Source organism: Dasypus novemcinctus, unplaced genomic scaffold (assembly GCF_030445035.2).
Source record: "Dasypus novemcinctus isolate mDasNov1 unplaced genomic scaffold, mDasNov1.1.hap2 scaffold_315, whole genome shotgun sequence".
In the NCBI taxonomy this organism is placed as follows: Eukaryota; Metazoa; Chordata; class Mammalia; order Cingulata; family Dasypodidae; genus Dasypus; species Dasypus novemcinctus.
The window spans coordinates 3,896-15,610 of NW_026688279.1; the positions used below are offsets into that span (position 1 = coordinate 3,896).

The 11,715-nt window shown below is 42.7% G+C and overlaps 1 long non-coding RNA gene across 1 annotated transcript; it reads right to left on the reverse strand.

The window, feature by feature from the left end:
• Nucleotides 1-9,865: 9,865 nt before the first annotated feature.
• On the reverse strand, nucleotides 9,866-11,429 carry LOC139438546 (uncharacterized). Its single transcript, XR_011648222.1, has 3 exons — nucleotides 11,203-11,429; nucleotides 10,646-10,741; nucleotides 9,866-10,025 (listed from the first exon to the last, which is right to left on the reverse strand). It is a non-coding gene; the product is annotated as an uncharacterized lncRNA (long non-coding RNA).
• Between the last annotated feature and the right edge of the window lie 286 nt (nucleotides 11,430-11,715).

Sequence of the window (11,715 nt, forward strand, 5' to 3'; positions counted from 1 at the left end):
TGTCACTCTTCAGGGGAAATTTATACCAAGGCTGCTCAGCCAAGCAATACGTAAACACACTGTATGCCAAACCAGAGACCTGAAAGCGAAAGGTCGGAAAAAGATACTCCATCCAAATGGTAACCAAAAAAGAGCAGGGGTAGCTATCCTAATATTGGACAAAACAGACTATAAATGCAAAAATGTAAGAAGAGATACACACGGCCATGAAATATTAACAAAAGGGACAATCAACAAACAAGAGGTCACAGGCAGGAGTTATGTGAGAGTACACGAGGATGAATATAAAACAGCTAATATTACACCAAAAACATATAGGGGACGACAGACTAATAATGAAAACCATAAGACAAAACATAGGATAACTAAAAAATTTAGAAAACTGTACAACCTAAAGTATGGAACACATAGTAAGCACAAATGTCACCTTGTTTGAAAACTATAGTTTCGGAATCTGTACATCAGTTTCAGGAAATATGATATGAATAAGTTAAAAGATTATTGCTGTGGAAGGGAAAAGGTTTTATGGTGGATCTGGGGAAATACTGTATATTGTATATATGAATTTCGGTGATCTAAGACTCTTCTGAAGCTGACATTATGTTGGGATTCACTTTACGGGAAGTTTTGGATCACAGAGTGGTTCAACAATGGCAGTGGAGGAATACTGATATGGGATGTTATTGACAGGATATATATGGTTGACAGGGAGTTATACAGGGCATTTGCCCAGGGTATATGGTAATGTCTACATATACTCATAGTGGAAACAATTAAAAACAACAGGTGGGGGGGTACTGGGCTCCTGGCCGGGGGGTCACTGTTGTGGGCCCTGGGAGAGCAGCGGCAATCCTCCAGGTGCAACGGCAAGAACCAGGAAGGAAGGACGGCCCAACAGTGGGCTCTTGATACTAATGGCTGCACTTTTGAGCCTATACACCTGCAATAAGAACAAGGCCTAGAGTAGCATTGTGCCTGGGGGTTTCCTCCTGACAGCCTTCATGTTACTCAAATGTGGCCACTCTCACAGCCAAACTCAGCGTGTAGATGCGATGCATTCCCCCCAGCGTGGGACACGACACCCGGGGATGAGCCTCCCTGGCACCGAGGGATCACTACCACATACCAGCTGAAGAAGCAACTAGAAAATGACCTTGAATTAAAGATTCAATGCGGAACAGCAGAATATACCTGTCTACATATAATAACATGACTTCGGGAGGCTGTTTGACCTAATGTAAGGGGGAAATGGAAAGGAGAAATGAGATTATAAGGCTGTGAGCCTCTAAAAAAGAGTCTGGAGGTTGTCAGAAGGAATACCCCTATGTACAACTGAACAGAGTCTAAGAGACAGATAAGGTAGATACAACCCCAGGTATTGGTTCTTTTGAGGGATAAAGAGACCCACGGGTTCTATGGTCATGGCAGAAGGGGTTCACTGCCATGACAGATGGCCCTTCTTTGGAGCTGGTGTTTCTGCGTGATGGAATTGGACTCAGAGGGGATCTCTTTTCACAAGACTTGCATGCTACTTTACTGGAATTGTAGTTGGTGCTGGGTTTAAGATATATGTAGGGGATTTGAATCTCTGGACTGATAATATGACACCCAGGCCCAGAGCCTCAACAGACTTCAGCTCCTACACTTTGATTTACTGGACTTACTCCACTCAGCTAACGTGGAGTTGAAGAAGGTCAACCACCACAACATGGAGCCTAGAGTGTCTACAACTGGAAGCGGGAGGAGTGCATCCAGTGCCCATGTGGAATCTAAGCCCTCACTTGACATAGGTGTGCAATGGACACAACCAATCCAATGTCCACAGAGAAAATGTGGAATGGGTGTGGGAACGGTAGCCATGGTGGCTGCTGGGTGTGGGGAACGGGAGGAAGAGAGGAGATGTGGAGGCGTTTTCGGGACGTGGAGTTGTCCTGGATAGTGCTTCACGGACAATTACGGGACATTGTAGATCCCCCCAGGGCCCGCTGGATGGAACGTGAGAGAGTCTGGGCTATGATGTGGACCATTGACTATGGGGTGCAGTGATGCTCAGAGATGAACTTACCAGGTGCAATGGATGTGTCATGATGATGGGAGAGAGTGTTGCTGCGGGGGGAGTGGGGGGCGGGGGCGGTGGGGTTGAATGGGACCTCATATTTTTTTTAATGTAATTTAAAAAAATAATAATAAATAAATAATTTTTTTAAAAAAAGATGTCACAGGCATAAATATCTACGCACCTAACCGAGGTCCCCAAAATACATGAAAGAAACTCTGGGAAAACTGAAGGGAGAAACAGACATCTCTACAATAATCATTGGTGACTTCAAAATACCTCTCACATCATTAGATGGAACTAGATGGAAGACCAACGAGGAAAGAGGGAACTGAAACAATACGATCAATGAGTTAGACCTAACAGACATAGACAGAAGGCAGCATTCAAATTCACTGGGATATACATTCTTTACACGTGCCCAAGGATCCTTCTCCAGGATAGACCACATGGTAGGGCATAATGCAGCTCTCAATAAATATAAAAAGACTGAAATTATATAAAGCATCTTCTCAGATCATAGGGGAATGAAATAAAATCAATAACAGACAGGCAAAAGGTAACTTGGCAAATGTGTGCAGGTTAAACAACACACTCTAAGATAATTACTGGGTGAAAGAAGAAAGTGCAAGTGAAATCAGACAAATGAAAATGAGACCACAATTTATCAAAACTAATGGGATACAGCAAAGGCAGTCTTGAGAGGGAAAGTTATAGACCTAAAAGCCTGTATTAAAAAAGAAAAAAGAGCGAAACTCAAAGAATTAAGGGAACAAAATGAGAAATTAGAAAAAGAACAGCAAACCAGTCCTCAAAGAAAAGAGAAGAAATAATAAAGATTAGAGAAGAAATAAATGAAATTGAGAAGAAAAAGAAATAGAGAAAATCAAAACAAAAGCAGATTCTTTGAGAAGATTAGTAAAATTCACAAACTCCTAGCAAGATTAACAAAGGAAAAAAAAAAAAGAAGAACCTAATACATACAATTTGAAATGAAAAGGGGCAACCCAAGAACTAGAAAGGATCATAAGAAGATATTCCCAGACGCTGTATGTCAATAAACTAATCAACCTAGATGAAATGCTCACATTTCTAGAAATGCACAACCTAACCTACATTGACACTACAAGATACATAAGAACTTAACAAACCAATTACAATTAAAGACACTGAATCTGTTTTCAAAAATCTCCCAACAGAGAAAACTCCAGGACCATCTGCCTTCCCAGGTGAATTCTCCTAAACATTTCAAAAAGAATTAACACCAATCCTGCTTAAAATCTTCCAAATATTGAAGAGGAAGAAAAATAACCCAACACATTTTAGGAAGCCAACATCACCGTAATACCAAAGCCAAACAAAGACACTGGAAGGAAAAGAAAATTACAGACCAATCTCTCTAATTAAGATTGATGCAAAAATTCTCAACAAAATATTTATAAATCAAATCCAGCAGCACATCAAAAGACTTATCTATCAAAACCAAATGGGATTTATTCGGTAGGCAAAGCTGGTTCAACATAAGAAAATCAATCAATGAAATACACCACATTAACAAAGTGAACGAAATGAAACCAAATGATCGTCTCAATCAAGGCAGAAAAAGCATTTGACAAAATCCAACACTGTTTCTTATAAAAACATTTCAAAACAGACGAGTAGAAGGGAAATTCCTGAATATGGTAACAGGCACATAAGAAAAAACCCACAGCTAACATCGTACCCAGGGGGAATGGCTGAAAGCTTTTTCTCTGAGACCGGGAACAAGACAAGGATGTCCACTAGCACCATTGTTCTTTGACATTGCAATAGACGCTCTAGGTAGAGCAACTAGAAAAAAAAATAAAGGCATCCAAATAAGAAAAGAGGAAGGAAAACTCTGTTTTCGGAAGGCATGATCTTATATTTAGGAAATTCTGAAATGTCTACACCGAAGCTACTTGAGCTAATAACTGAGTTCAGCACAGTGACAGGCAGCAAGATCGACACGGAGAAATCAGTAATGTTTAGGTACACTAGCGCTGCACAACCTGAGGAGGAAATCAGGGGAAAATTTCATGTACAAGAGCAACAAAAAGACTCCAACATCTAGCAATCGATTTAACAAAAGCAGCACAGGACCTATAAGGAGAAAATTACAAAACAATGCTAAAAGAAATTTTAAAAGACCGAAACAATTGGAAAGACATTCCGTGTTCATGGACTGGAAGACTAAATATCATAAAGAGGTGAATCGTACCCAGATTGATTGATATATTCACTGCCATACCAATGAGAATTCCAACAGTCTACTTTACAGAAATAGGAAAGACAATTGCCAAATCATTTGGAAGGGAAAGTGCACATGAGGCGCCAAAAGTATTCTGAAAAAGAAGACCAACGTAGGAAAAATTTCACTGACCTTGAAACATATTACAAAGCTACAGTGGACAAATCAGCATGACACTGCCATAAAAAGAGATACACCAATCAGTGCAATAAGATTGAGAGTACAGAAATATACTCTCACCTCTATGGTCAAGCAGTTTTTGACAAGCCTACCAAGTCTGTGTTAATGGGAAAAAACAGACTCTTCAACAAATTCCTATAGAACAGGTTATAAATAACCAAAAGAATTAAAAAAAGACCCCCATCTCACTCTCCATACAAGAATCAACTCAAAATGGATCAAACACCTAAATGTCAAAGCAAGTACCGGAGAACCAGGAAGATGGCAGAGGAGTAAGGGGCTCCTACAGTCCGCTCCTGCTGCAGGGCAGTTAGCAAACACCCAGAGCTCTCTGAGCCAGCTGAAGCATCGTTTGGGGGCTCCAGGAGGCCAGAAGAGCTTCCTGCAACATCCTTGGGGGAGTGGAAGGAGGAGATGCCCGTCTGCAGAGAAGACTCGTAAGTAGAGGCTCCACACCCTGGGGGCCGGTGCCATCCTCCACTGGAGGTACAAGCCGCCTCAGGAGCAGCTCCGAGGCTGGAATCAAAGCTCCACTTCCCAAAACTGGTGAGAGGCGGCAGACTTGGCCCAGTGGTTAGGGCGTCCGTCTACCACATGGGAGGTCCACAGGTCAAACCCCGGGCCTCCTTGACCCGTGTGGAGCTGGCCCATGTGCAGTGCTGATGCGCGCAAGGAGTGCCGTGCCACGCAGGACACCCACGCGCAGGGTGTGTGCCCCGTAAGGAGAGCGGCCCAGCGCAAAACAAAGTGCAGAGTGCCCAGTAGTGGTGTGGCACACACGGACAGCTGACACGACAAGATGATGCAACAAAAAGAGACACAGATTCCCGGGGTGGGGGAGGAAGGGGAGAGAAATAAATAAATAAATAAGTAAATACAATTTTTAAAAAAATGGGTGAGGAAGAGATGGATGGGCACCAACTTCAGCTACTGATGAGGAAATTCAGCGGGCTACAGTATAATCCTGAGAAGAAGTTTGAGCCTGTCCAAGTCAGAAAGAGGCCGGGAGCTGCCATCTTAACTCCACGCCTGTCACGAGGGGAAGCGGGGTGGACTGAGGATCCCAGTGCTGGCGGGGACCGGCTTCTTCCCACCAAGATCACATTGCAGCTCCAGCCTAGGCCCCAGTGCCACCGCCAGCCAGCAGGGAGGAAGCTGCGGGGACCTGAGCCAGCCTCTCTGGGAAATTACCGGCCAAGCCAGGGAGGCCCGTGATCATCCTACTCTGGCGGCAGGAGCCGCCCCAGGAGCTGCTCTGTGACAGGAATTGGAAGATCCACTTCCCAGAAACAGGAGGAGAAGACAGTTGGCTGCCCATTTCACCTACTGATTGGGAGACTTGGCTGGCTAAGAGATAACCCTGGGAACAGGAAGGGTGAGAACGAGCCAAGCCGAAAGTCAGAAACAGGCCAGCAGACGCCATTCTGACTCCACCCCCAGCCTGAGGGGAAGCCGGGCTGACTGAAACTCTCAGGGTCAGCAGGAACCAGTTTCTTTCCCGCAGATCAGCCTGCAGCCTGCCTAAGTTTCAGCCCTGCCTCTGGCAGGGAGGACACTGAGGAGCCCTGCACCAGCCTGTACAGGTAACTGCAGGGAACTCTGGCTGGCACAGACTGAAAATCAGAAGTCTACCAGCGCCACTGTGGTCATCTTAGGACCCGCACTGCATAGATTGCTGCCCACACCTGCAGCTCCATCCCTGCCCCAGGCAGGGGCGAAAGGGATGTGAGGCTCCATCAGTCTCTCTGGGCAACTACAGTCTAGGCCTGCACGTGGATTATTCCAGTCACAGGGGCTGTGACTCTGTCCCTACCCCTGGCAAAGGAGAAAGTTGGAAGAAGCTTCACTGGTCCCGGCGCAATGAAGGGGGCTTGAAACTCCACAGCTCACAGCATCAACTACATGCTTAGCTCCTACTGCACAATCAGCAAGGGAGGAAGGATAGGAAGCCCTAAACTAAAGAGAAAGATTGCACCCAGAATAAATACTCTAGGAAGCCAGATGCAAAGACACCAACAAAAAATTACAATCCACACCAAGAAACAGGAAGCTACGGCCCAGTTAAAAGAACAAGATAAGCCTCCAGATGACATAAAGGAGTTGAGACAACTAATTATACATGTTCAAACAAATCCCCTTAATAAATTCAATGAGATGGCTAAAGAGATTAAGGATATTAAGACGACATTGGAGGAGCACAAAGAAGACTTTGAAAGCAGACATAGAAAAATAGCAGATCTTATGGGAATGAAGGTGCAACACATGAAATTAAAAAAAACATTGGAATCATATAATAGCAGGTTTGAGGAGGCAGAAGAAAGGATTGGTGAGCTTGAAGAAATGGCCTCTGAAAGTGAACTTACAAAAGAAGAGTTGAAGAAAAGAATGGAAAAAAATTGTAAAAGGTCTCAGGGAACTAAATGACAGCAAAAGGCATGCAAACATATGTGTCATGGGTGTCCCAGAAGGAGAAAAGAAGGGAAAAGGGGCAGAAGGACTATTTAAAGAAATAATGGTAGAAAAGTTCCCAACCCTATTGAAGAAAATAGATATCGCTGTCCAGGAAGTACAACATACTCCCATCCGAAAAAATCCGAATAGACCGACTCTGACACATACTCATCAGAACGTCAAAGGCCAAAGACAGAGAATTCTGAGAGCAGCAAGAGAAAACCAATGCATAACATATAAGGGATATTCAGTAAGGTTAAGTACGGATTTCTCACCAGAAACCATGGAGGCAAGAAGACAGTGGTCCGATATATTAAAGATATTACAAGAGAAAAACTTCCAGCCAAGAATCTTATATCCAGCAAGACTGCCTTTCAAAAATGAGGGTGAAATTAGAATATTCACAGATAAACAGAAACTGATAGAATTTCTAAGCAAGAGACTAGAATTTCAGGAGATACTAAAGGGTGTGCAAAAGAAAGACAGGAGAGAGAGGCCTGGAAGAGAGTCTAGAAATGAAGATTATATCAAAAAAAGTAACCAAGAGTGTCAAAAAAGTGGGGAAAATAATACGACAGATAAAACTCAAATAGGAATAAACTTAACCAATGATGGAAAGCACTTGTATTCAGAAAACTGCACCTCAGTGTTAAAACAAATTAAAAAAGGCCTAAATAACTGGAAGCACACTCCATGCTCATGGATTAGAAGGCTAAATATCATTAAGATACCAGTTCTACTCAAATTGATATACAGAGTTAATGCAATCCTGATAAAAATTCCACCAGCATTAAAGAAAAAATTGAAAACACAATCATTAAATTTATTTGGAAGGGAAAGGAGTCTTGAATAGCCAGAAACACCATAAAAAGGAAAAGCAAACCCTCATCTCCAGACTTTAAATCATAATACCTACCTATAGTGGTAAAAACAGCGTGGTACTGGCCTAAAGACAGACACAATAGACCAGTGGAACCAAATTTCTGGTTCACAAACAGACCCTCACAGGTATGGTCAAGTGATTGTTGACTAGCCTGTCAAACTCACACAGCTTGGGCAGAACAATCCATTCAACAAACGGTGCTGAAAGAATTGGACATCCATAGCTGAAAGAAGGAAAAGAGGACACCTATCTCACACCTTATCCAAAAATTAACTCAAAATGGATCAAAAAACTAAAAATGAAAACAAGAACCGTAAAACTTCTAGAAGAAATTATTGGAAAATATCTTCAAGACCGAGTGGTAGGGGGTGGATTCTTGAAGGAGAAAAGAGGGGAACTGAGTGGACTACTGATGTTTAATGTATGTAGAAGTTTTAGTTAGCTGTGCTGTAAAATTGGGGAAATGTATAGAGTGGATGGTAACACACAGTGAGTAACAGCTACTTTATAAATGGGGATGTGACTGAAAATCGTAGTCTAGTTATGTAAATGCCAATTGACGGAATGCTTGGGAATGATCTAGGAACTGGATAGCACGGTAAACCAAGAGGTGGGTGAGAATTGTGGTTGATGGCACAGATGCACGAGTGTCCTTTGTGAGCTACAACAAATGTATATTACCAGGGCAGGTGTTGGGAATGTGGAGAAGCATGGGAATAATACAGCTGGAGGGACCTATGGACTGTGGTTAGTAGTCATAATATACTATTCTTGCATCTATGCAAAAGATGTACTGTGTTGATACTGAGGCAGTATGGAAAAGTGAGCCAAATGTACGCTATGGACATGACAATAATCAGATTTCTGCACATGTGCATAATTGTTTGATAAGTTTACAACTTTTGTCATAAAAATATACATATTTAAAAAATAATAGGGCGGTTTGGCCAAAAAACACACCAAATGTAAGATAAGAACTATGATTAGTGGTAAGATTTTGACAGTGTTCTTTCATAGTTTGCAGCAAACGTCCCATGACAATACAAAGTTTTGGTGGAGGGTTGATGTATGGGACCCCTGCATGACGTTATGCATGTTTGCTTTGTAAGTTCGCAACTTTTGCTATAGACTTTTTTATGTATGTTCATATATAAATGATATAAAGATAATAATTGTATTGGTTAGAGGAAAAATACTTTGTTTAGTAGTAATATTTTGACAATGTTCTTTAATCATTAGTTTAAAAGGTTTAAAAACAATACAAGTTACTGGTGGTAGAGTGAGATGTTACATGTTTTTTAAGTTCACAACTATTATACATTTATTGTTTCTGTAAAAAAAAAAAAAAGGACCATAAAACTACTAGTAGAAAATGTAGAGAAATGTCTTAAAGACCTTGTAGTATGTGGTGGTTTCTTGGACCTTACTCCCAAAGCACAAACGACAAAAGAAAAATTAAATAAATGGGACTTTCTGAAAATTAAACACTTTTGCACCTCCCAGGACTTTATCAAACGGGGGAAAAGGCAGCCAATTCAATGGGAGAAAACACTTAGACACCACATGTCCAATTAGGGATTAATGTACAAGATATAGAGAGAGATGTAACAACTCAACAATAAAAAGACAAACGACCCAATAGAAAAATGGGCAAAAGACATGAATAGACATTTGTCCAAAGAAGAAATACAAATGGCAAAAAACACATGAAAAAATATTCAACATCATTAATGATTAGAGAAACGCAAATCAAAATGAGATGTGATTTCACAGCTATCAGAATAGCCACTATGAAAAAGTCAGAGAAGTGCAAGTGTTGGAGAGGATGAGGAAAGACAGGAACACTTATTCACTGTTGGTGGGAATGCAGAAGGCCACAGCCACGGTGGAGGACTGTCGGGCAGTTCCTAAAGAAGCTGAATATAGACTTGCCACGGGACTCTGCAACAGCACTACTGGGCATATTCGCAGGAGAACTGAGAGCACTGACATGTCAGACACCTGCACACCTACCTTCAGAGTGCCGTTATCCCAACTGCCAGAAGCCGGAAACAGCCCGGGTGTCCATCAGCCGGTGACTGGATAAACACACTGTGCTGTATTCACACGGAGGAACATCGTGCCGGGGTGTGAAGAAGTCAAGTCGTGAACCCGATGACAACATGGATGAACTGGAGGACGGGATGCTGAGTGAAGCAAGCCAGACACAACGGGACAAATACAGGAGGCTTGCACTACTCTCACCTAATTGCACTGTGTAACATAACGTATGATTCCATCTACGTAAGATGTCACTATAAATCAACGTATAGAGGGAAAAAAAGTATTTGTGCAAAAATACCTAGAAATGGGATCTGCGGACAGCAGGGGAAGCACAGAGAGATCAAGAGGTGATGTATTTTACTAGTTGTTTTTTTCATTTATTATTATTATTGAACTAACGAAAATGCTCTAATGATGACTGAGGGGATCAACTCATGACTTTGTGATTGTGCCAAATACCACCGATTGTGCACTGTGGATGAACTGTATGCTTCTTTAAAACAAAGGCAAACAGCACTTAAAAATGGGAGAAATACGAGAATACACATTTACCAAAGGAGAAACGTATGATCCTTTTCATCACTAGGGAAATACATGCTAAAATCTGCTATAGATAATAAAATGGCTAAAATCAAGAGACGTAATGCCAACCGTTAAAGAAAATGTGGAAAAACTGGAATCCTCACACATTTCCGGTGAGAATGCAAAACGGTGCTGCCACTTTGGGAAACATTTTGTCAGTTTCTTAAAAATGTGAACTTACCGTAATTCATCCTGACTCCACTCCAAAAAGTCTTTCCTAAACAAACGAAACTGTATCCGTGCAATGATTCCTAGAGCAACTGTACGGCAGCCAAAACTGGAGGAAAAAAAACACACACGTCTATGAGCTGGAGCATGGATAACAAAAGGCGCTGCATCCATCAACAGACCTGCACCTCTACCTATCTAATCTCAGGCACCTCCCCACCACGCTGCCCTTGGAAGCAGCCCACCAAGGCCTGTCTACAACCTACCTGGAGGACACGCAGGCCTCTACAGGACTAACTTCAGTGCTAATTACAGACATAAATAGAAGGACAGAAGAGCCACGTGTGGGGAAACAACTGGGCCCAAGTCAGTGCACTCGGCGGGACCATAAATTCCAAAGTAGGGACCACTGGCAGGGCACCAAACTCCTGAGCTGTCTGCCTGGCTCCAGCGCCTGGATGTTTCAGAACACTCAGGACACCAGCTCTCTGGGGTAGCATCGACTTTGGCAGTGAGAGACCCTGCTGAGACATGCATAAGCATCAACCCTGGGATAACCTCTGGGCTCACCTCCCTTTGCAGACTCTTAGCACCTCAACTGATTTCTCTTTTATCTTTTCCTCATTTTGGTCGAGGTCTTTTTCCAGTGGCATTGCTAGTTGGTACTTGGTAGTAATCCCTCGGTGCCAGGGAGTCTCATACCCTGGAGTCATATCCCACACTGGGGGACAGACAATGTATTTATAGGCTGAGTTTGGCTTAGAGAGAGGCCGCACGTGAGGAACGAGGAGGCTCCCAGGAGGCAACTCTTAGGCACCCTGTAACAGAAGGCTAAGTTTCAATTTCGAGTGTGAAGGTTCATAAGCACACACAGTCATCAATATCAAGTGTCCATCAGGAGACCATCTTCCTCCACTAGTCATTGTCCCTGTACTCTAGGGGGAATCTTGCTGACGTCTTAGAGAACGTGGCAGAGCTCCCCAGGATGGGAATTTGACATTCCTTCGGTTACCGTCTGAACCTCCATCCACCGAGGCGATGCCCCACGAACGTACATTTATGGGCCTTATATGGACGCGAGGT